Raw genomic sequence first — 25,840 nt, 5'->3', positions numbered from 1 at the left:
ATACTTGGCTGACCCACCCCTTTCTATGTTCTTTGTTCTCAATCTCGTCTGGTCTGTAACCTTTAGGTGTGTCTCTTGTAGCATTGCCACGTCTGCTTTCAGCACCCTCAATTGCGTAAACATGCAAGCCCTCTAGACAGGCCCTTTCAGCCCTCTGACATTCCATGTAATCAGCCTGGTCCCCCCCCCCCCCCCCCCCCCCCCAACCATCACCCTTTTTAGGCAGCCTCTAGCTCGCACCCTCCGCCTCCTCGAGCCCCCACTTGGGCATTCGCCATTCCCAACCTCCCATTTGTCCCCTAGTAACAGTTCCTCTCCTGTCAGCAAAGCAGCTCACCCCCCCCCCCCACTCTCCCTCCCCCCGCAGCAAAAACACTAGAAACCCAACCCCCTAGGTCAAGCTCCAACTTAACACCTGCTCACCCCCCACTGCGCTTCCGAGGGTCAGCTGACCCATGCTGACTTGATAGCGTCCGCCTCTGGCACCAAGCAGTCTGTCTCCCCATTGTTCTGTCCCCTCTCCCCCCACTTGGACAAACAAATTAAAAGCATCACATTCCCCAGTAAACAAACATCAGGAAAAAAAACAGTGAAGAAACAACCACTTTAGAAAAAAAACACCCAACAAACAAAACCAACCCCAAAGCCCATCCCCCTCTAACCAGCTCCCTGCAAGACAAAGTTACCTTCAGCCATTCAAACAACCCCTTATTACAGACAGCACTACTTATACTTGTACAACCCAGTACAACAAATGTGTACTTCTCCAAGTCTTCTGTGTATTTTAATTCACCTCTTGCCTCTTTTTTCTTTAATAAAAGTCCATACTTTGGTGTTTTGAAGTAGAAGTCCCGTTCCTCATGTGTGACCCACAGACAGGCTGGGTACAGCATCCCAAACCTCACCCCCTTCTTAAAGAGGGCCGTTTTTGCCCGATTAAATCCAACTCGCCTCTTGGCCAGATCCGCGCCCAGGTCCTGATAAATGCACAGCTCACAATTCTCCCACTTGCTGCTCCGTTCCTTCTTGGCCCACCGCAGAACGTGTTCCTTGTCAAGGAATCGGTGAAAGCGTACCACCATCGTCCTCGGCGGCTCGTTCGCTCGGGGCTTCTTCACGAGGGCTCTAGGCGCTTTATTCACTTCCAGGGGCCGAGAGAACACCTCAGCCCCCATCAACTTCTCCAACATGTACGTCACATAAGTCCTTGCATCCGATCCCTCACTGCCTTCAGGGAGGCCGACAATTCTAAGATTCTGCCTCCTGGACCTATTCTCCAGGTCCTCCAGCTTCTCCTGCATTCTTTTCTGGTGTCGTTCATGATCTCCACCTTGGTCTCCGAGTTATGTACTCGGACACCTTTTTCTCCACCTCCTGGATCGCTCTCATGTGGGTTTCCTGATTCTGAACCATTTGATAAATCGAAGCCTTAATCGGATCCCGTGTGTCCTTCTTCAGCTTGGCAAAGCGATCTTCGAAAAACTTCACCAGCTGCTCCTACGACCACTGTGCCGTCTCCCCACGGCCTTTGTTCTCCACCATGCTTTCCCGCGCTGCCAGCTCTGTTCGCGTCTTCCTTATAGGACTTTGTCTTCTCACACGGCCACTTCTGATCCAATTCTCCATACACAATTTCTCCTCACTGTCTCACTCTTCACCGATTTATACCATAAAATCCAGAAACAACTGGGGGGAAAAGGTCCAAAAGTCCGTCACAGGCGGGAGCTATCAAATGTGCAACCTACCCCTCCATGGCCGCCACCGGAAGTCACCATGCATAATATTATGTACAAACTTGCTTTAGTAAGAAGTCTTACACCGCCAGGTTAAAGTCCAACATGTTTGTTTTAAACACTAGCTTTCGGAGCAGTGCTCCGAAAGCTAGTGTTTGAAACAAACATGTTGGACTTTAACCTGGTGTTGTAAGACTTCTTACTGTGCTCACCCCAGTCCAACGCCGGCATCTCCACATCAAACTTGCTTTATGCATATCATTAGATTGGATTGGATTTGTTTATTGTCACGTCTACTGAGGTACAGTGAAAAATATTGTTCTGCATGCAGCTCAGACAGATCATTCCGTAAATGAAAAGAAAATACATAATAGGGCAAACAAAAAATACATCATGTAAATACATAGACACAGGCATCAGGTGTAGTACTACTCGGTAGAGAAGATGTGTGAAGAAATCAGATCAGTCCATAAGAGGGTCGTTTAGGCGTATGGTAACAGCGGGGAAGAGGGTGTTTGTGAATCTGTTAGTACGTGTTTTCAGACTTTTGTATCTCCTCCCCGATGGAAGAATTTTAAAGAGTGAGTAAGCAGGTTGGATGAGTCTTTGATTATCCTGCCCGCTTTCCCAAGGCAGCTGGAGGTGTAGACAGAGTTAATTGATGGGAGGTGGGTTTGTGTAATGGACTGGGCTGTGCTCACGGCTCTCTGTCGGTTCTTACGGTCTTGGGCCGAGCAGTTGCCATACCAAGCTTTGATGTAGCCAGATAGGATGTTTTCTATGGTGTGCCTGTAAAAGTTGGTAAGAGTCAATATGGACATGCTGGATTTCCTTAGTTTCCCGAGGAAGTACAGGCGCTGTTGTGCTTTCTTGGTCGCAGCGTCAACGTGGGTGGACCAGGACAGATTGTTGGTAATGTGCACACCTAAGAATTTGAAGCTGTCAACCATCTCCACCTCGGCTCCGTTGATGCAGACAAGGGTGTGTACAATACTTTGCTTCCTGAAGTCAATGACCAGTTCTTTAGTTTTGCTGACATTGAGAGAGCGATTGTTGTCCTTATATCACTCCATTAGATGCGGGTCCCCGGTATTGAGGACTATCGAGAAGGAGGTGTTGTTTATCCTTACTGATTGTGGTCTTTGGGTCAGAAAGTCAAGGATCCATTTGCAAAGTGAGGAGCCAAGTCCTAGATTTTGGCACTTTGATACGAGTTTGGCTGGGATTATGGTGTTGAAGGTAGAGCTGTAGTCAATAAATAGGAGTCTGATGTAGGAGTCCTTGCTGTCAAGATGTTCCAGGGATGAGTGTAGGGCCAGGGAGATGGCATCTGCTGTGGACCAGTTGCGGTGGTATGCTACTTTCAGTGGATCTAGGCATTCTGGGAGTATTGAGTTGATGTGCCTCATGACCAACCTCTCAAAGCATTTCATAATAATCGTCAGGGTCACCAGATGATAGTCATTGAGGTACATTGGTTCATTATAGTGGATATTGGAATAGCACAAGCTCTGTATTGATTTAGCTGTGGCAAGCCCTACCAACAATCAAATACTTGCCGATACTGTTATCTATGTTTTTTTTATAATTTTAGACTGCCCAATTAATTTTTTCCAATTAAGGGGCAATTTTGCGTTGCCAATCAACCTAACCGGCAGATCTTTGGATTGTGGGGGTGAAACCCGCGCAAACATGGGGAGAATGTGCAAACTCCACATGGACAGTGACCCAGAGCCGGGATTGAACCTGGGACCTCAGCGCCGTGAGGCAGCAATGCTAACCACTGCACCACCGTTATCTATGTTGATACATGAATAAACTGTCTCTTGGGCCAGGACCATTAGAACTTTACCAAACTAAGGCAAAGTCCTCAGGAGCACAGGACTTGAGAGGGACGGATGGCATGACATGAATCAGAGGGCAACTATTATTCGTACAACCTGACTCCAATAAGAGTCTGGTACCTTTAGGTTAAGAGGACACTGCATTATTCGAGGGTACCCAATACTAAGGGACCCATTCGCCAACAAGAGTCAGGAGACTACCAGGCGGTAGTACCCAGTAGCTGTGTCAATGTGGCCAGTGAAAATCAGCAACTTCAGGAGAAAGGGACAGGCCACAATAACTACAGATGTGCATTTACTAGGAGTCACTGACTAAGAGTTAGGAGAAGAAATTGTGGCTAAATTGTTCCTTTATCAAACCCAGGATGCCAGGGAAAATCAGATTGAATCTTCCACTAGGATTAGCTAATACAGCCTTGGTCATGAAGTGGAGCCTGAGAGGTTTCTCAACAGATGGCTGCCTTTACTGATAGAGCAGTTCAAAGGTAAAGATGCTGATATGCCATCAATGAACACACGACGAGTGGTGAACGTAACTGAGGCTTTAATAAACTAAATGGAAAGCTTCCTGGCCTTGGATACCGAACTGAGGCAGCGGCGGAGACTAGCTACCTTCATACCGAGCTATAGGGGAGGCGGAGCCAGCAGGCAGTAGTTTACCACATTACATAAAATACAGTGACAGTTTACCACAATACACATAATATCTACTACAGTGGTTCGGAGCCAGCAGGGACAAGCCCAGGCATGTAACAATACATGCCTGGGCTTATCAAACTATTCGGAAGGACAGAGTGGATGGTAAGGGAGGTGGTGTAGCTGTGTTATTTAAGGATGACATCTGGGCAATAGTAAGGGATGACATCGGTGCTATGGAGGATAAGGTTGAATCCATTTGGGTGGAAATCAGGAATAGTAAGGCGAAAAAGTCACTGATAGGAGTAGTCTATCGGCCACCAAATAGTAACGAGATGGTGGGGCAGGCAATAAACAAAGAAATAACTGATGCATGTAGAAATGGTGCAGCAGTTATCATGGGGGATTTTAATCTACATGTCGATTGGTTTAACCAGGTCGGTCAAGGCAACCGTGAGGAGGAGTTTATAGAATGTATCCGCAATAGTTTCCTAGAACAGTATGTAATGGAACCTACGAGGGAACAAGCGGTCCTAGATCTTGTCCTGTGTAATGAGACAGAATTGATTCATGATCTCATAGTTAGGGATCATCTCGGAAGGAGCGATCACAATATGGTGGAATTTAAAATACAGATGGAGGGTGAGAAAGTAAAATCAAATACTAGTGTTTTGTGTTTAAACAAAGGAGATTACAAGGGGATGAGAGAAGAACTAGCTAAGGTAGACTGGGAGCTAAGACTTTATGGTGGAACAGTTGAGGAACAATGGAGAACCTTCCAAGCGATTTTTCACAGTGCTCAGCAAAGGTTTATACCAACAAAAAGGAAGGACGGAAGAAAGAGGGAAAATCGACCGTGGATATCTAAGGAAATAAGGGAGAGTATCAAATTGAAGGAAAAAGCATATAAAGTGGCAAAGATTGCTGGGAGATTAGAGGACTGGGAAATCTTTAGGGGGCAACAGAAAGCTACTAAAAAAGCTATAAAAAAAGAGTAAGATAGAGTATGAGAGTAAACTTGCTCAGAATATAAAAACAGACAGTAAAAGTTTTTACAAATATATAAGACAAAAAAGAGTGGCTAAGGTAAATATTGGTCCTTTAGAGGATGAGAAGGGAGTTTTAATAATGGGAAATGAGGAAATGGCTGAGGAACTGAACAGGTTTTTTGGGTTGGTCTTCATAGTGGAAGACACAAATAACATGTCAGCGACTGATAGAAATGAGGCTATGACAGGTGAGGACCTTGAGAGGATTGTTATCACTAAGGAGGGAGTGATGGGCAAGCTAATGGGGCTAAAGGTAGACAAGTCTCCTGGCCCTGATGGAATGCATCCCAGAGTGCTAAAAGAGATGGCTAGGGAAATTGCAGATGCACTAGTGATAATTTACTGAAATTCACTAGACTCTGGGGTGGTCCCGGTGGATTGGAAATTAGCAAACGTGACGCCACTGTTTAAAAAAGGAGGTAGGCAGAAAGCAGGAAATTATAGGCCAGTGAGCTTAACTTCGGTAATAGGGAAGATGCTGGAATCTATCATCAAGGAAGAAATAGCGAGGCATCTGGATAGAAATTGTCCCATTGGGCAGACGCAGCATGGGTTCGTAAAAGGCAGGTCATGCCTAACTAATTTAGTGGAATTTTTTGAGGACATTACCAGTACAGTAGATAATGGGGAGCCGATGGATGTGGTATATCTGGATTTCCAGAAAGCCTTTGACAAGGTGCCACACAAAAGGTTGCTGCATAAGATAAAGATGCATGGCATTAATTGTAAAGTAGTAGCATGGATAGAGGATTGGTTAATTAATAGAAAGCAAAGAGTTGGGATAAATGGGTGTTTCTCTGGTTGGCAATCAGTAGCTAGTGGTGTCCCTCAGGGATCCGTGTTGGGCCCACAATTGTTCACAATTTACATAGATGATTTGGAGTTGGGGACCAAGGGCAATGTGTCCAAGTTTGCAGATGACACTAAGATGAGTGGTAAAGCGAAAAGTGCAGAGGATACTGGAAGTCTGCAGAGGGATTTGGATAGGTTAAGTGAATGGGCTCGGGTCTGGCAGATGGAATACAATGTTGACAAATGTGAGGTTATCCATTTTGGTAGGAATAACAGCAAACGGGATTATTATTTAAACAATAAACTATTAAAGCATGCCGCTGTTCAGAGAGACTTGGGTGTGCTAGTGCATGAGTCACAGAAGGTTGGTTTACAAGTGCAACAGGTGATTAAGAAGGCAAATGGAATTTTGTCCTTCATTGCTAGAGGGATAGAGTTTAAGACTAGGGAGGTTATGTTGCAATTGTATAAGGTATTAGTGAGGCCACACCTGGAGTATTGTGTTCAGTTTTGGTCTCCTTACTTGAGAAAGGACGTACTGGCGCTGGAGGGTGTGCAGAGGAGATTCACTAGGTTAATCCCAGAGCTGAAGGGATTGGATTATGAGGAGAGGTTGAGTAGACTGGGACTGTACTCGTTGGAATTTAGAAGGATGAGGGGGGATCTTATAGAAACATTTAAAATTATGAAGGGAATAGATAGGATAGATGCGGGCAGGTTGTTTCCACTGGCGGGTGACAGCAGAACTAGGGGACATAGCCTCAAAATAAGGGGAAGTAGATTTAGGACTGAGTTTAGGAGGAACTTCTTAACCAAAGGGTTGTGAATCTATGGAATTCCTTGCCCAGTGAAGCTGTTGAGGCTCCTTCATTAAATGTTTTTAAGGTAAAGATAGATAGTTTTTTGAAGAAAAAGGGGATTAAGGGTTATGGTGTTCGGGCCGGAAAGTGGAGCTGAGTCCACAAAAGATCAGCCATGATCTAATTGAATGGCGGAGCAGGCTCGAGGGGCCAGATGGCCTACTCCTGCTCCTAGTTCTTATGTTCTTATGTTCTTATAATACAATAGTACAATGCAATACAGTGGTTTACCACAGATGCCAAATTTTTAAAAACACATTTTTGACTTCTAGCTATAAAACAGACGAAAATACTGTAAGGCTTTATACTTAAGTTATCAAATGGTTAATCTTTTTTAAAAATATTAAAAAGGCAAATGGAGAAAAATATACAATGAACCCAACAATACCAGGGTCACGACAATTTAATATCCAATGGTCATGACCCCATTAATAGAGGGAGTTGAAGCCAGTTGAATTGCAATACTGTTGGGAATGTAATCTGGGAGCACTAATTGGAGATGACAACTGTTCTGGTTCATCTCAGTGTGCGATGTGCATGTCTGCTTTCATCAAGAGAAGGGGGAAAAACAACCCCTGAACCTTTTGGGCAAAGGACATCCGTGCTGAACAAGCACTATTATATGGGTGTTCATATGGTAATTGAATGGCAAATGCAGTCAACTGCATCTCCCTTTATATCCTAGTAGATAAGCACAAAACAGTATTCAGCATTGTAGACTGCTGTGAATCAAGGTCATGGAACCAATTGGCATGGGACTGTAAAAGGGAAACAGCAAAGAGTAGAGGTGCAGACGGTATAGAAAATGCCATAGTTAGCAAGACAGGTGTGCACTTCTGTAATGGTTATCAAGAATCCCACATGATGTATTGCCATATGGTGCCAGGGTAAAGGATATCACGGAGAAGGTTCAAAATATTTACTGGGCATGCTCTTTTTAAATTTAGAGTACCCAATTCTTTTTTTTTCCAATTAAGGGGCAATTTAGCGTGGCTAATTCACCTACCCTGCACACCTTTTTGGGTTGTGGAGGTGAGACCCACACAGACACGGGGAGAATGTGTAAACTCCACATGGACAGCGACCTGGATCGAACACGGATCCTTGGCGCTGTGAGGCAGCAGTGCTAACCACTATACCACCGTACCGGCCTTTCACCAATGTGGTTGGGCAGAGATTAAACTTGATATGCGGTGGGGGTGGGGGGGGGGGGGGGGGGGGGGGGGGGGGGGGGGGGACCAGCATTTAGAGCAGGAATTAGTTGCATAAAGGAGTGAGAGTGTCGGATAGTACTAGAGAAGGAAGTAGTGACAAATTAAATAGATGATGATAAGAAGATCCCCAGTAATGTGGGATCAATTAGGGATGACATTGTACTGTTGGAAGAGAGGAAGATCTCAAGGGGGACCAGGCAATATCCATTTGGTTGGAGTTCAGAAGCAAAAAGAGTATAATCACATTACTGGGGATATTCTACAGGCCTACAAATAGTGAGAGAGAGGTGGATAGAGGAGCAAATCTGCATAGAAATCACAGGTGTGCAAAAACTACAGAGTGGTGACATTGGGAGAATTTTATTATCCAAATGTCAATTCAGAAAATGTCAGAATAAAGGGAAAGGATGGGGAGGAATTTTTGAAACGTGCTAAAGAGAGTTTCCTTGACCAGCAATGAAGTGGGCGGCACTGCCAGATCTTGATCTTTAGCTGGGGAATGAGGTGGGCAAGTGGACCAAATGTCTCTTGGAAAACTCTTAGGTAAGAGTGATCATCATTGGGCTTAGATTAGTAATGGAGAAAAACAAGGAACAATTTAAAGTAGAACTTGTAAATTGGAAGAGTGCTAACCTCAATGGGGTGAGAGGGGATGTAACCAGGGGAAAATGAAACCAACGTTTGGAAGGAAAAACTAAAATGGAACAATGGGTGATCTTTAAGAAAGAGAAATTTCAGATGTAGGCTAAGAACATTCCAATTTAAAGGAAACAAAACCAGTGTGCTAAGAATTATGCTGTCACCTAATTTAAGATTGTCAGTTGGGCTCGCAGTGTGGAACATTTGCGTTTACTGGAAGTTACATATATTAACACAGAAGGCCCTGTTCTTTGCAGACAGAAAGAACATGTACACACATTGAGCCTGTTTCAGCTAAACAAAACAAGTGACAGCTATTTGCTGATTCATTCATCAGTACAGTGCCTTGACCAAACAAGGTCATTCTGCGTTTCAAGCAATACTTGGCAATTATCTGTCAGTCACCATCAACTGGTGCATTCCCCATGGCAACACTTCTACCAGTCCGCTTGCCAACCAATCAGCATTTTCTTCTCATACAATATAAATTGTTGTTTTCCTCATATATTGTTATTCTTAAGAAGTGTCCTGATGAGTGCAAGACAAAAAGCTTCAGCATGTCTCTTTTTTTTTTAGCAATACTCAATTTTTCATATATGTTTAAAATAACTTCCTTGCTTTGTACTTTATGCCCTTACTTATAAAGCCCAGAATCCCATATGCTTTATCGCCTACTTTCTCAACCTGCAATTTCAAAGATTTATATACATGTAACCGCAGGTCCTTCTGCTCTTGCAGCTCCATTATCTTACATTGCCTCTCATTCTTTATTCCAAAATTAATCATTTTACACTTTTAAAAATTTTTAAAATAAATTTAAAGTACCCAATTCATTAGCATACTGGGTTAAATCGCTGGCTTTTAAAGCAGGCCAGCAGCACGGTTCAATTCCCGTACAAGCCTCCCCGGATAGGCGCCGGAATGTGGCGACTAGGGGCTTTTCACAGTAACTTCATTGAAGCCTACTCGTGACAATAAGCAAATTTTCATTTTCATTTCATTTTTTTCAATTAAGGGCCAATTTAGCTTGGCCAATCCACCTACCCTGCACATCTTTGGGTTGTGGGGCCAAAACCCACACAAACACTGGGAGAATGTGCAAATTCCACACGGAGAGTGACCCAGAGCCGGGATCGAACCTGAGACCTCATTTTATGCTTCTCGCATTGAATTTCACCTGCCCCTTGTCCGCCCATTCCACCAATCTGTCCATGTCCTTTTGAAGTTTATTGTCCTCCTCATAGTTCACAATACTTCAAAGTTATGCGTCATCCAGTCCAAAATAACAATTGTGCAACACTGCAGCCTTGATGCTACAGCCTCTTTTGGTTCATGACCTCTAAATTTGTTGACAAGCCTGTAATTTAGCATTTGCTACAAATGCCTTTGGAAGTCCATGTATACACCCCATCAATTTCATTACTCTCATCAAAAAGCTCAAGCAAGTTGGCTAAACTTAAGTTAGTTATAGTAGTGTAGATCAGGTTGATCAGAATAGTTGTTCCTATTAGCTGATGGTACAAGCCGAGGGATACAGATGAGATTTTAGGCAAGAAATAGAGGGGACATGAGGAAGGATTTTATACAAGTTGTAGTGATCCGGAACTTATCACTTACAAGGATGGTGGAAAAAGAGATGATCAATAATTTAAAAAGGAAATTGGATAGGCACTTGGGGGAACTAAACTTACAGGGCTATGGGAATAGAGCAGGGGGTGGAATTGACTGGATTGTTCAAGAGAAATTCGGCATTATCTTGGTGGACTGTATGGCCTCCCTCTGTGCCTTTATGATTCTATGGGCAAAATATTCCTGGCACCAGAATGACAGGCTAGGATGGGGGCAGTGGGAAAATATCAAAGAGCTGCATCAGGATATCTCCCGATGTCGACCATCCATTGGGAGATTTTCCCAGAGGCGGGCAAGGAAACGGATCGGTTCCTTTTGATACCATTAGCATATCCTGCATTTTCCGATCCCAATGCCTCCCTTGCCACGTGTAGTGGCCACAAAGGCAGTCAGAAGGGGGCCATTAGAGCCACAGCTCCAATGTTCTAAAGGGAGGGGGTTGCGGAATAGTGGCCCCAACGAGCCATCTCGAGGGGTTTCCCCTCCAATCCAAGAGGTCTGCCTGCTTGGCTACTTTGACTTTGTGTTTTAAACTTATCTGTCTATGGTTGCCTCCCTATTGAGAAGCCCCTTCGATCTTCTACCTGTCAGCAGCAGCTCCCACCTCTCACCATGAGGCTATTGAGGCTTTGGAGTGGCCAGCCCTCTGAATGGGCCAGCAGCATTGGGCGGCGGCGGCCGGGGGGGGGGGGGGGGGGGGGGAAATCGCCCATTGTTCTTAATTGAATGTGAATTCAGAGGCACCAATTAGGACATCACCAATTACAGAATCATAAAATTTACAGTGCAGAAGGAGGCCATTCAGCCCTTTGAGGAACATACCTGTGCCAGATTCCCAAAAGCTCACAGAAAAATTCAGCCCTATGACCCGATGACACTGCCTGAGTGCTACACTAAGCTACATACAAGAGAATGTTCCCAGTTCATGAAGAATTAGTTGATCTTAACCAGAATAGGAGTTATGTCGCTTGCAGAATCTTTAAATAATCGGGAAATAAATAGCCAGACCTATTCATTTCCTATGTTTAGCAGGTGTTACACACCCTCATGCCTTCATCCGGATCGGTGGGTGAACCTGGAGAGATCTTCCTTGTTTAAGGATCCAACAGTGAGGGTCATGGATATATGATACTCACTTATAGCCCAGTCTGGAGTTTAGGATAAATTTCTTCACCCAGAAATTTCTTCCCGTACCAGCCTTACCGAACAGGCGCCGGAATGTGGCGACTAGGGGCTTTTCACAGTAACTTCATTTGAAGCCTACTTGTGACAATAAGCGATTTTCATTTCATTTCATTTCAGAAAGTGGTAAACGTGCATAATCTTAATGTCAGAGCTATGTCATTGAGGGGCAATGTCAGAAAACACTTCTTCACACAAAAGGTTGCGGCACTCTTACCCCAAACAGTTGTTTTTTTAAAATAAATTTAGAGTACCCAATTAAATTTTTCCAATTAAGGGGCAATTTAGCGTGGTCAATCCACCTAAACTGCACATCTTTGGATTGTGGGGGTGAGACCCACGCAGACACGGGAGAATGTGCAAACTCCACACATACTGGACAGTGATCCAGGGTCGGGATCAAACCTGGAACCTCGCCGTCATGAGGCAGCAGTGCTAACCACTGCGCCACCATGCTGCCCTGAACCCCAAGCAGTTGTTGAGGCTGGATATCAATTGAACATTTCAAAACTGAAAGAGTGATAGGTTTTTATATTCAGGGTTATGAAACTGAGTTGGGTCCATGGAGTTAAGATACAGATCAGCCATTATCTAACCAAATGCTGGAACAGGTTCAAGGGTCTGAATGGTTATCCAGTTCCTATATCTGCTGTCACATGGCGTGGTTGAAGTGAAAATAGGTTCATGCATGAATATGCATAATGAATGGGGGGCAGCACGATGGCATAGTGGTTAGCATTGTTGCCTACGGCGCTGAGGATCCCAGCCCTGGGTCACTGTCCGTGTGGAGTTTGCACATTCTCCCCGTGTCTGTGTGGGTTTCACCCCCACAACCCAAAAGATGTGCAGGATAGGTGGATTGGCCACGCTAAATTGGCCCTTAATTGGAAAAATAATTGGGTACTCTAAATTAATTTTTTTTAAAAGGGTTGAGCAAACAGGCTGCTTCACATTGTACATTTTGCATAATACCATGCAATTCCAGCCCAGAAAATATCACTTTTCAGATTTGATTTGTAGAAAGACAGAATATAAATGAAGACAATGGAATGGGGCTGTCCTGTTCAGCATTCCTATTGGTACGTAAGCCCTCTTAAAACTGCAGGAGGTTGATTTTCAAGATGAACTGCAAGGAGTTGATTTTTAATTCAGCGGTTTGTGGGAATGTGATACTTAGTCTCCACCACATGATGTGCATTTCCCTAGGCTGGATCAAGTATCTGAATCTGCTGGCTGGTACAGAGCTTCAGTATGTTATCAATCATGGGACTTTTATTGACTTTATGGTGGCTCATGGTGCTTCCGACTCACAATCAGATGCGTGGATGTACTGGACTGCTGGGTATGAGTTGCATATGGATTTTAAAAATATATATTTTTATTAAAGGCATTTTGCAAACATACATAGAAATATCAGGAAAAAAACATAGGTTAGGTGGATCGGCCATGATAAATTGCCTTTAGCGTCCAAAAAGGTTAGGTAGGGTTACTAGGTTACGGGGATAGTGTGGAGGCGTGGGCTTAATTAGGGTGTCCTTTTAAAGGGCCGGTGCAGACTCAATGGGTCGAATGGCCTCATTCTGCACTGTAAATTCTATGATGATCCTATAACATAAAAAAACAGCCAACTGCAGCAACTGAAAACAAGCCTACAACTCACCCCATCCCTTATTTTTCCCCCTTATCTCCCCACTCCCCCGAAACAAAGAACTATCCCGCACACCACCCATACCTATCCTCCACCCCTGCAAAAAACGGCTCATCCTCGCAACCATCATGTGGGCCCTGTGCACCACCTTAAATTGAATGAGGCTTAACATCGAACACAAGGATGTTTTCACCCTCTGCGGGACTTCCTTTCACAGTCCTCAACTTCCTTCCCCCCCAATCCCTGCTCCCACTTGCGCCTAACTTCCTCCAACAGAGCGCCCTCCCTCTCCATCAGCTCTCCATAAATATCTGCCACTCTTCCCTCCCCAATGTCACCTTCGGACACCCGCTTATCTTGTAACACTGGAGGTGGCAGCCTTGGGAAGGACGGCGCCTCGTTCCTCACAAAGTCCCTGTAGGTATCTGAACCTATTCCCCCTAATAATATAATAATCTTTTCACAAGTAGGCTTACATTAACACTGCAACAAAGTTACTGTGAAGGCCCCCTAGTCGCCACATTTCGGCGGCCCCTGTTCGCGTATAGAGAGGGAGAATTCAGAATGCCCAAATTACCTAACAGCACGTCTTTTGGGCTTATGGGAGGAAACTGGAGCACCCGGAGGAAATCCACACAGACTCGGGGAGAACGTGCAGACTCCGCACAGACAGTGACCAAGCCAGGAATCGAACCTGGAACCCTGGTGCTGTGAAGCAACAGTGTTAACCACTGTGCGATCGTGCTGACCCTTGGGCAACTGTTAAGTTTTTCAAGCTTGTCCAGGCCCGCAAACGTATCCCCTACAAACAAACCCCTGAAGTACGCTATCCCCACCTGCCGCCATCCCTGGGACTTCGCATCCAGCCTCACTGGTACAAACCTATGGTTAATGCACATCAGCAGCCACAGAGACATGCCTTCCAACCCAAAATGTTGCCCGCACTGGTTCTAAACTCGAAATGCTGAGACCACCACCGGGCTGACAGAATACCGGACCAGCGAGAACGGGACAGGCGCCAACAATAATGCCCGTAAACTAGTCCTCCTAAACAGCGCTGCCTCTGTCCGCCGCCAAACCAATCCCTCCTCCACTGCCCATTTCCTGGCCATTGCAATATTCACAGCCCAGGAGTAATTCAGCAGACGCGGCAGTGCCAACGACCCCACACTCCTTTCCAAAAACTCTCTCCTCACTCGTGGAGTTATTCCCAACCACACGAATCCCAAAATTATTCCATTCACCTTCCTAAAAAAGGACTTGGGAGGCAGCACTGAGGACCTGGGTTCGATCCTGGCCCTGCATTACATGTGGAGTTTGCATATTCACCCCGTGTCTGCATGGGTCTCACCCCCAAAACCCAAAGGTGTACAGGGTAGGCGGATTGGCCCGTTAATTGAAAAAAAATGAATTGGGCATTTTCAATTGATATTAAAATAAAGGACTTAGGAACAAAGGTAGGGAGGTCCGGGAAAACAAACAAAAACATGGGCAGCATCGTTATTTTAACGTCTGCACTCACCTTCCAACGTCAAAGGCAACACATCCCACCTCTTAAGGTCCAATATCATAGCCCACACCAGTCGCATCAAATTCAATTTATGCAGCTGGGCCCAGTCCACACCACCTGTATCCCGAGATACCGAAAGCTCACGCCCACCATCTGGACCGGTAACTCCCCTAACCTCCTCTCCTACCCCTGGCATTAAAAGGGAACACCAAATGGCTAAATTCCCTCAGGATATCCATAATCCTATCGAAACATCCCACCGGGTCTGAGATATATAACAGAAGATCATCTGCATGCAACAAAATCCTGTGCTCACCCCCTCCCTGCTTAATCCTTCACCAAATCCTCGCGCCCCGAGTGCCATTGCCAATGGTTTTATCGGCAGAACAAAAAGCAGCGGGGAGCGGACACTCCTGCCTAGACCCCTGGTTCAAACCGAAGCATTCCAAACTTGTCCTGTTCGTCCGGACACTAGCGATCGGCGCCCTGTACAGCAGCTGAATCCTATCCACGAAGCCCTACCCAAACACGAAGCCCTGTCCAAAGATGTGCAGGTCAGGTGGATTTGCCATGCCAAATTGCCCTTAGTGTCCAAAATGGTTAGGTGGGATTACTGGGTTACAGGGATAGGATGGAGGTGTGGGCTTAGGTAGGGTGCTCTTTCTAAGGGCGATGCAAACTCGATGGCCAAATGGCCTCCTTCTGCACTGTAAATTTGATGATCTATGAACCCGAACCGGCCCAGTACCTCCAACAAATATGCCCATTCGACCGGATTAAAAGCCTTCTCCGCATCCATTGCCACCACCAGTTCTACCTCCTGCCCCCTGGGGGCATCATAATAACATTGAGCAACCTGTGCATATTTGTCAACAGCTGCCACCCCTTCACAAACACGTCTGGTGCTCTCCTGTCACCTTCAGCACACAGCCCTCTATTCGCGACGCTAGCACCTTAACTAACAACTTTGCATCCACATTTAACAGCAAAATCAAGTGGTTTGACCTACACTGCTTGTTTAAAATCAATGAAACGGGCACCTGCAACAATGTGGGATGAGCACCTCCCTTACCCTCAACTCATTATACATCCCCACAAGCAGGGGCCCCAGCTTCGCACCAAACATCTTCTATCTCCGGCCCCGGGAGCTACCCTGCCTACATCAAACCTGTGCAGTCCATCACCTCCCTCAGCTCAATCGGGGCCCTAATTCCCGCACCTTCTCCTCCCCGACCCTCGGGAACTCCAGCCCGAGAACTGCATCATACCATCCTCCCCAGGCAGATGTTCTGACTCAAAAGACCTCAAATACGCCATTCACCCCCTCCATGTCCACACCACCTTCTCAGGCCTCTCCCTTCCAATTTCTCTCATTGCTGCTTGCTTCCTCAGTTGGTGCACCAGCATCGGGGGCAGCACGGTAGCATGGTGGTTAGCATAAATGCTTCACAGCTCCAGGGTCCCAGGTTCGGTTCCTGGCTGGGTCACTGTCTGTGCAGAGTCTGCACGTCCTCCCTGTGTGTGCGTGGGTTTCCTCCGGGTGCTCCGGTTTCCTCCGACAGTCCAAAGATGTGCGGGTTAGGTGGATTGGCCATGCTAAATTGCCCGTAGTGTCCTAAAAAGTAAGGTTGGGGCGCGCGCTGTTCTGTGCTGTACTGTTCTATCTATCTATCCTGCTCGCTTTTCCCCATACTCATACACTGCCCTTCTGTCCCTCTGCAATTGCCCTACCGCCTTTCCTGTGGACACCAACCAAACTCCAAATGGAGCTTCTGTCTCCTTTAATAGTGCCTCTAGGGCGCAACCGAGTACCTCGGGTCCACCCTCAAAATCTCATCCACTAGCCTCGCTCTCTCCTCGCGTTCCACCCTCTCCCTCTTTGCTCAAATCAAAATGAATTCACCCCTTACTACGGCCTTAATTGCCTCCCACAGCGTGAAGGCCATGGCTTCGCCCATGTTGTTCAGCTCCACATAGCTTTGGATGGTCGCCCTCACCTCTCATACATTCCCTTATCCGCCAATGATCCCACATCGAATCCCCACTACGGCTGCTGAGCCACCCCCATGCCATCTGCAAACCCCGCAGTGTGGTGCGTGATCGTGGACCACGATCAGCGAATACTCTGAATCAGCTACCCCGCTAACAGCGCCTTATCCATTACAAAAAAGTAAATCCAGGAGTACACCCGGTGCACCCGCGAAAAGTACGAGAACCATTATCAGCCGGTGCACGTCCAGCACATCATGAAATCCACATCATCCCAATTTGGGCCATAAACATTCACCAGAACCACAGGTATTCCCTCCAGCTTCCCACTAACCATCACCTATTTGCCCCCTGGGTCAGCTACAATACCGTCAACCTCGGAGACAACTTTCTTGCCACGCCTCTCATCTAAATATCCAGCCCCGAGTGGATCACCTGCCCCACCCATCCCAACCTCAGCCTCGTCTGATCTCCCAGCTTTAGATGTGTCTCCTAAAGAAATACAACGTCCACCGTCATCTCAAGTGTGCAAAAACATGCAACCGTTTAACTGGCTCATTCAACTCCTGCATATTCCATGTAATCGACCGGGTCGAGGGGCTCCCCGCCTCCCTTCCCTGCCGGTCAGCCATAACCCTTCTTTAGCCAGCTCCCCCCAGGTCCATGTCTCGCACTCCTCCGGGCCTACCCCAAGATGTCCACCGCCATCCCTCCCTAACCAACTGCGCCAGCACACCAACCACAACCACATCAGCATCACTCACCCTCCCCTCCTCCCCCCCCCCCCCATACCAAAGAACCAATTCATTTCCCCACACCTCCTGAAACCCCCCCACTTCAACTTGTTAACTCGCCCAACCAGCTAGCATGGCAGCCCCCGCCTGGGGCCTCTGGCTACCCCTCCTCCCCCGAATCTGGGCTCCAACCCCTATTCCCGCAAACAACAAACATACAAGAAGAAAAAAACAAAAGGCACACTAACCCTCTCCACTCCCAACGCCATACCCTTTGCCAATCCACCCACCCCGTGTGCCCATATTCTTTTTTTTTATATTTTTATTCTCCATTTTCACATTTTCTTCAGAGTTTACACCCCACCAACAAACAGTAAACAGTAATGAATACAATGTCAATCCCCTTATTAACAACGAACCCATCCTCGCACCACCCCAGACAACGGCCCACCTGGCAATATAAGCATCAAATAAAACAAAACCTCCCATAGTGGAACAAAAGGAAAAAGGAATCAGGAATCGCCCAAGGTCACCATCGACACACACAGTCCACCACCCCCACCACCCCCCCACACACGCACACACACAATATTCAACACCATCCAATCCCTGAAAGAGTACCGTGAAGGGGAGGCTTAAACCGGCCAGCATGGAGGCCCCCGCCCGGGTCTCCTTCCACCTTGCCTGGTCCCAAGAAAACCAAGAAATCCCTTTTAACACACAACCCCAGCATACACACCCAATCCCCAAAGAACCACCATGGCAAATTAAAGTCTCAACTCTTCCCTTGTCCAAATATACAGAGTCGATTCATTTAGTACATACACCAACACGCAGTGAAAAATTTAAGTTACATGAGGCTACATCGGTACACGACCCGCACACAGTCCCATTTCTCAATTCTGCCACCGTCCTGCCTTCGCAAACTCCTCCGCCGCCCCAAAATAAAAGTCCTTGGATTTATAGGTCACCCTCAACTTAGCTGGATACACTATGCCAAACTGCACCTTACTGATGTACAGTGCCTTCTTCACCCGGCTGAAGGCAGCCCGCCTCCTCGCCAGCTTCACCGTAAAGTCCTGGTATATGCGTATACCAGCTCCAGCCCACTGCACCACCCGCTTCTGCTTTGCCCAGCACAGGACTTTCTCCTTCGCGCGAAACCTACGGAAACACTGAGTTACCTACTCTTGGCGGCTCAGTCGTCTTTGGTATAGGCCTCCACGACCGATGAGCCCGATCCAGTTCCTATCGAGAGGGATCGTCCTCCGCCCCCGATAGCTTTGCCAACATCGTGGCAAAATACTCCGGTGGCCTTCCACCCCTTCGGGCAGACCCACGATCCTCAGGTACTGCCGCCTGGATCTGTTTTCCAGGTCTTCCATTGTGGCTTGCAAACCCTAGTTGGTCTCTATCACCCTCCGAAGCTCCTTCCCCATCGAGGTGAGTTGGTCACTGTGCTGCGATAATACCTCTCCCACTTCCTTCAGTGTCTCACATTGCTCCTGCACCTCCGCCACTGCACTTGATACCGCCGCCCTCAATGGGGCAATCGCCTCCACCACCAGCACTTTCAATACCACCCCCATCACCACCTTCATCGCTTCCATGTGCTTTGGGAACTGTTTTTCAAGTTCTACAGCCATCACACTTCTTCAGTGTGAGCAATGCAGCCTCCCCTGGTGCCCCAGCCCCCGCTTTCCTTACAGTTCCTGTGCTGACTTTTCCACTCCCCAGCGGACTTTCATTAATCCCCTTTTTCACGGCTGTTTTTCCTCCAAACTTGGACATTTCTCCTCCCTGTGTCTTCTTACAGCTTTTTCAGCCTCCGTTGCCCCCAGGACCGGGCGTTAAAACCCCAAAATTTCTATCCCCGAGCGGGAGCCCTCCAGTGTGCGGCTGCCTCCCACTCGCCATCACCGGAAGTCCGTGTGCCCACATTCTATACATAGCACTACTCCAAAGATCAATGTCCTCACACTTACCATAAAAATAGAATCCCTACAGTGCAGAAGGAGGCCATTCTGCCCATCGAGGTGCAACGACCCTCTGAAAGAGCACCCTACCGAGGCCCATGCCCTCACCCTATCCCCGTAACACAATAACCCCCCCCTATCCTTTTGGACACTAAGGGAAAATTTAACATGGCCAATCTTGCTAACCCGCAGATCTTTGGACATCCTTTAACATAACGAAACATCCCAAGGTGCTACACGGAAGAAGTATAAAACAAAAAAAAAGATACTGAACCAGAGTCAGATATTTGGTCAGATAACCAAAACAAGAGTGTCTTAAGTGAGGTGGAAAGGTGCAGTGAGATAATTCCACAACTTGGGGCTAAGTCAACTGAACACACAGCCACTAATGATGGAGCAATTGTTTTTTGTTAATAAATTTAGAGTATCCAATTCATTTTTTTTTCTAGGTAAGGGGCAATTTAGTGTGGCCAATCCACCTGCCCTGCACATCTTTGGGTTGTGGGGACGAAATCCACGCAAACATTTGGAGAATGTGCAAACTCCACACAGACAGTGACCCAGAGTCAGGATCGAACCTGGGACCTTGGCGCCGTGAGGCAGCAGTGCTATCCACTGCGCCACCGTGCTGCCCCCACCCCAAACAAAGTTAATGCAGTATTCGGCATTTGACATGAGCGGCATGTTAGCACAGTGGTTAGCATTGTTGCTTCACAGCACCAGGGACTCTGGTTCAATTCCAGCCTCGGGTGACTGTCTGTGTGGAGTTTGAACTTTCTCCCCGTGTCTGTGTGGGTTTCCTCCGGGTGCTCTGGTTTCCTCACACAGTCCAATGTTGTGCAGGTTGGGTGGATTGGCCGTGCTAGGTTAGGTTAAGGGATTATTAGGATAGTACGTTCGATTGGAGTGCTCTGCCAGATGGTTGGTGCAAGCTCGATGGCCTGAATGACCTCCTTCTGCACTGTAGGGATTCTATGATTCTACACAATTGCAGAAAAAAATCTCAATTCCGATTGTCATGTGAGAGTACCTTTAAGAAATGGGTGTTTATTACTGCAGTGATGTCAGAGAGTGGGTGGAGCTGGGCTGTCTGTCAGCTTTTTACTTTCGCTTTGGGCTTGCAGCTACAGGGTGGGTTTGATTTCATTTTAGTTTTGGAGAAGCTACAATCACAGCAGGATGTGTGTGAATCTCTGCAAGCTTATGAATGTCCATTTGCTGATTTCAACGTGGCAACGGTTCTCAGCAGTGAAGTTAAGCCTGATGTCTTTCTGTTAAAAGGTGTTTTTAAGTCTTAAGGATGTTAAAATGAAAGTAAGAATTATTTAGTGTTGTATTCTGGGGGGGTTGTATTTGAATTGATGGTTGCTAAGATGTTCACTGTATGTTTTAAAAAGGTTAACTTGAGTTCATAGAATAAAAATTGTTTTGCTTTAAAAAATACTTTTCCATTTCTGCTGTACCACACCTGTAGAGTGGGCCTGTACTCCCCATACCACAATCTATTAAAAGTTGTGGGTCAGGTGAACTCCATGACACACTTTGGGGTTCTCTAAACCCTGGCCCATAACACGATATTCAAGTTCTCTCACTATGAGAGCCAACATACCACGTGCCTTTTTTACTGCCTGCTGTACCTGTGTGCTTACTTTCAGTGACTGATATACGATGACACAAGATCTCGCTGAATATCGACCTCACTCAATTTATTCAAATAATAATCTGCCTTCCTATTTTTACTTTCTGATGGATAACCTCACATTTATTCACATTATGCTGCACCTGCCATGTATGTGCCCACTCATTCAGCCTGTCCAAATCCTGCTGAAGCATCTCTGCATCCTACTCACAGCTCACCCTCCCACCCAACTTTGTATCATCTGCAAATTTGGAGATACATTTAGTTCCCTCATCCAAATCATTGATATATAATGTGGACAGTTGGGGTCCCAGCATAGATCCCTGCGGTACCCCACAAGACACTGCCTGCCAATCAGAAAAAGACCCATTTCTTCCAACTTTTTGCTTCCTATTTGTGAACCAATTTTTTATCCATCTCAAGACACTACTCATAATATCACACGATGGTGGTATAGTGGTGAGTATAGCTGCCTTCCAAGCAGTTGACCTGGGTTCGATTCCTGGCCATCGCAGTAAAAAGTTAGTTGGAAATTTTAGGGCAGCATGGTAGCATTGTGGATAGCACAATCGCTTCACAGCTCCAGGGTCCCAGGTTTGATTCCTGCTTGGGTCACTGTGCGGAGTCTGCACATCCTCCCCGTGTGTGCGTGGGTTTCCTCCGGGTACTCCGGTTTCCAAAGATGTGCGGGTTAGGTGGATTGGCCATGATAAATTGCCCTTAGTGTCCAAAATTGCCCTTAGTGTTGGGTGGGGTTACTGAGTTATGGGGATAGGGGGGAGGTGTTGACCTTGGGTAGGGGGTAGGGTGCTCTTTCCAAGAGCCGGTGCAGACTCGATGGGCCGAATGGCCTCCTTCTGCACTGTAAATTCTATGTAATTCTATGTAATATGAATCTGCTCTGTGAGACCTTGTTGAAAGCCTTCTGAAAGTCTAAATAAACCACATCCACCGGTCGTACCTGGTCAACTTACTAGTTACATCTTCAAAGAATTCTAGTAGATTTGTCAAATATGATTTTCCTTTAGTAAATCCATGCTGATTTTGATACACCAGTGCTTTCCAATTGCTGTGCTATAAAATCCCTGATTATTTTAAAATACATTTAGAGTACCCAATTATTTTTTTCCAATTACGGGACAATTTAGAGTGGCCAATCCACCTATCCTGCACATCTTTGGGTTATGGAGGTGAAACCGATGCAAAGACGGACAGTGACCCAGGGCCGGACTTTGAACACGGGTCCTCAGAGCAATAGGCAGCAATGCTAACCACTGTGCCACCATGCTGCCCCCGATAAAATCCTTGATAACCCACTCCAGCTACTTCCCTACCAACGTTAGGCTCACTGGTCTACAGTTCCCTTTTTCTCTCTACCTCCCTTTATGAATAGCACAATTACATTCGCTACCCTCCAATCTGTAGGAACCATTCCAGAGTCCAAAGAATTTTGGAAAATGACCACCAATAGATCTGCTATTTCTAGGGTCACTCCCTTAAGTACTCTGGGATGAAGATTATCAGGCCCTGGAGATTTGTCCGCCTCCAATCCCATTAATTCCCCAAAACCATTTCTTTACCAATACTAACTTCCTTCAGCTCTTCACTAAAACGTGTGCTTCTCAGAACTTCCAGTACATTATTCAAGTCTTCCTTTATGAAGTACAAATTTAGTTCCTCTGCCATTTCTTTGTTCCCTGTTATGAATTTCCCGGTTTCTGACTGTAAGGGACATATATTAGTTTTTATTAATCTTTGTCTCTTTACATACCTATAGAAACTTTTAGTCAGATTTTATGTACCCCGCTAATTTACTTTCAAATTGTATTTTCCCCTTCTTAATCAATCCCTTGGTCTGCCTTTGCTGAATTTTAAACAGTTCCCAATCCTCAGATCTATTGCTTTTTCTTGCTCATTTGTGTGCCTCATCTTTAAATCTAATCTTATCTCTAATTTCCCTTGTAGCCATGGTTGGCCACAGTTCCCTTTCTACTCTTGCAGCAAATTGAAATAAACAACTTTTGGAGTTCACCTATTCGTTCCTTGATTGTCTGCCCGCTGTCCTTCCTTTCAGTGATGTTCTCCAGTCCGTCATAACCAGCTCATGCCACTGCCACATCCCATCATAGTTACCTTCACTGGGGTTCAGGACCTTGATCTGAGAATCAACTACCTCACTATTCACCTTGATAAAGAATTATATCATATTATGATTGCTCAGCCCCAAGGATTCTCTCACGACTAGATTTCCAACTAATCCTTTCTCATTGCACAACACCCAGTCCAAGAAGGCCTGTTCCCTTGTTGGTTCCTCAACGTACTGGTCCAGAAAACCATCTCTTATACACTCCAGAAATTTCTCCTCTGTTGTACTGTGACTAATTTAACTCACCCAATCTATATGCAGATTAAAGTCACGCACAATCACAGGTGCACCTCTGATTTCCTGTCTAATGCTATTCCCAACATTACTACTGCAGTTTGGTGGTCTGTATAGCACCCCAACAAATGTTTTTGTCCCCTGATATTTCTTAACTCATTGTCAAATTTGCTATATTATTGTTGGGCAGTCAATGCTGAGAAGGTGCTGGAATGGTGCAGTAACCCGGATTCCGTATGGGGGCAGAGAGGCGGCGCCATGTAGGGGGTTTAGCCTGGGTGCGGTAGTGATGCCCTCGCTTCCGTTTTCTCTGGCTAGGTACTCCTCGAACCCGGTGGACGTAGCTACTTTGAGGATATGGGCACAAATACGGCAGCATTTTTAGTTTGAGTTGTCATGAGGCCGGTTTCTATCTGTGCCAATCATTTATTTGAGCCGTTGAGATTTGATGTAACATTCAGAGTATGGGAAGGGAAGTGGCTAGAGAGATTCGGGGATCTGTTTATAGAGGGACAGTCTGCCAGCTTGAAGGAATTGATTACAAAGTTTGAGCTGGGGAGACACATTCGTTCAGGTACCTCTAGATAAGGAATTTTGTGTGGGTGGCCTTCACAACATTTCCTGAGGCTTCGCGGGTATCTCTGTTGGAAAGGATACTTTTGCTGGTGGGGTTGGAAGAGGGGAGCACATCTGATATACATGGGCGAATTGTGTCTGAGGACTCGGGTTTGGTGGATGGAGTGAAGGCGAAGAGGGAGAGGGAGCTGGGGTCTATAGTAGATGATGAAATGTAGAGCAAGGCCCTTCGCAGGGTGAACTCCACGTCTTCATGTGCACAGCTTGTCTGATCCAGCTTAAGGTGGTGCACAAGGCATACCTGACCAAAACTAGGTTGAGTGTTTTTTTCTCCTGAGGTACAAGACAGGTTTCAGGTTTCGTTGTTCCGGGGGCTCGCCAATCGCACACATGTTATAGTCTTGCCCAAAATTGGTAAGCTTTTGGGTCCCCTTCTTCAACTTTGTCGGTGATTTTGAGTCTTGAGATGCAGCCTTGTCCTTCGGTGGCCATTTTTGGGGTCTCAGACTCGACAGGTCTGCAGACGGGAATGAAGGCACATGTCCTTGCTTTTGCCTCGCTGATTGCCCGGAAGCGTGTTCTGCTGGGCTGGAGGTCCTCTTCACCGCCCAGTGACTCAGTATGGTTGGGAAACCTACTTGAATTCTTGTACCCTGAGAAAGTCAGGGGGTCGGGTGACGGGATGCAGCCATTCGTTACCTACTTTAAGGAATTAATTAGCGTCAATTGCTGTAGGAGGTGGCGGCGTGCCACCCCAGGGAATATGGGTTTTGATGTCAAATGTTTTGTATAACTGGAAAATCTTTAATAAAAATATATATTGTTAAAACTCTCTTCCTGTATCCGGCTGGTTGAGGTGCTAACTCTCTCTTTGCATACAACCAAGTGTATGAGCACGTGACATGTCAACTCTCCCTGTATATGGGCAGGTAAGGTGCCAACTCTCTCCGTGTATGGCCAGGTAAGGTGCCAACTCTCTCCGTGTATGGCCAGGTAAGGTACCAACTCTCTCCGTGTACGGCCAGTTGAGGTGACAACCAACTCCGAGTATATGGCCAGTGAGATGTCAATCCTCTCCGAGTGTACAGCCAGGTGAGGTGATAACTCCCTGTATGTGGCTAGGTGAGGTACTAACTCACCCTGTATACGGCTAGGTGAAGTGCCAAGTCATCCTGTGCAAGGCCAGGTGAGGTGCCAACACACTCCCTGTGTACGGCCAGGTGAGGAGCCAACTCTCTCCCTGCATATGGCTGGTGAGGAACTTGGGGACATGTACATGGACGACAGAGTAGCGCTCCTGGGGAAACTCACAGAGAGGTTCCAATTGCCAAAAAGAAACGAGCTGAGCACATCTAGGTCAAAAATTTCCTCCGGAAGGAAACAACGACGTACCCCAGATACCAGTACGTGTGTAAATCGACCAACCACATCCACATGTTCTGGACCTGCCCCAGACTTGCCAGGTACTGGACAACATTTTTTGAGGCCACGTCCAGGGTTGTGCGAGTGAGGGTGGAGCCATGCCCAAAAGTGGCAATGTCAGAGTCTCACACGAGCCAGAACCCTTCATGGAAAGGGTAGCCGATGCCCTAGACTTTGTCTCCCTGATCACGCGCCGGAGAATCCTGCTCGGCTGGCGACCAGCAGCACCACTCAAGGCTGCAGACTAGCTGTCCGATCTGGAGGGATTTCTCAAATTAGAGAAACTAAAATTTGCCATCTGGGGGTCGGAAGAGGGTTTTAACGGGACGTGGAAGCCGGCCACCAACTTGTTCCAGGATCTGTTCGTAGCCAGCAACCAATAGAGTAA

At 46.6% G+C, this 25,840-nt stretch overlaps 1 protein-coding gene and 1 non-coding gene across 3 annotated transcripts in view; one reads left to right on the top strand and one right to left on the bottom strand.

Annotated features, from left to right (window-relative positions):
• Positions 1-25,840, bottom strand: part of bmpr2b (bone morphogenetic protein receptor, type II b (serine/threonine kinase)) — a 392,181-nt gene that overhangs the window by 124,807 nt on the left and 241,534 nt on the right. The window lies entirely within an intron of this gene.
• trnag-ucc lies at positions 21,517-21,588 on the top strand. The gene has a single exon. It is a non-coding gene; the product is annotated as a tRNA-Gly (tRNA).

This window comes from Scyliorhinus canicula, chromosome 2 (genome assembly GCF_902713615.1).
Source record: "Scyliorhinus canicula chromosome 2, sScyCan1.1, whole genome shotgun sequence".
NCBI lineage: Eukaryota > Metazoa > Chordata > Chondrichthyes > Carcharhiniformes > Scyliorhinidae > Scyliorhinus > Scyliorhinus canicula.
Note: the sequence above shows the minus strand (reverse complement) of the source record. Positions and strands in the feature narration are given on the sequence as shown.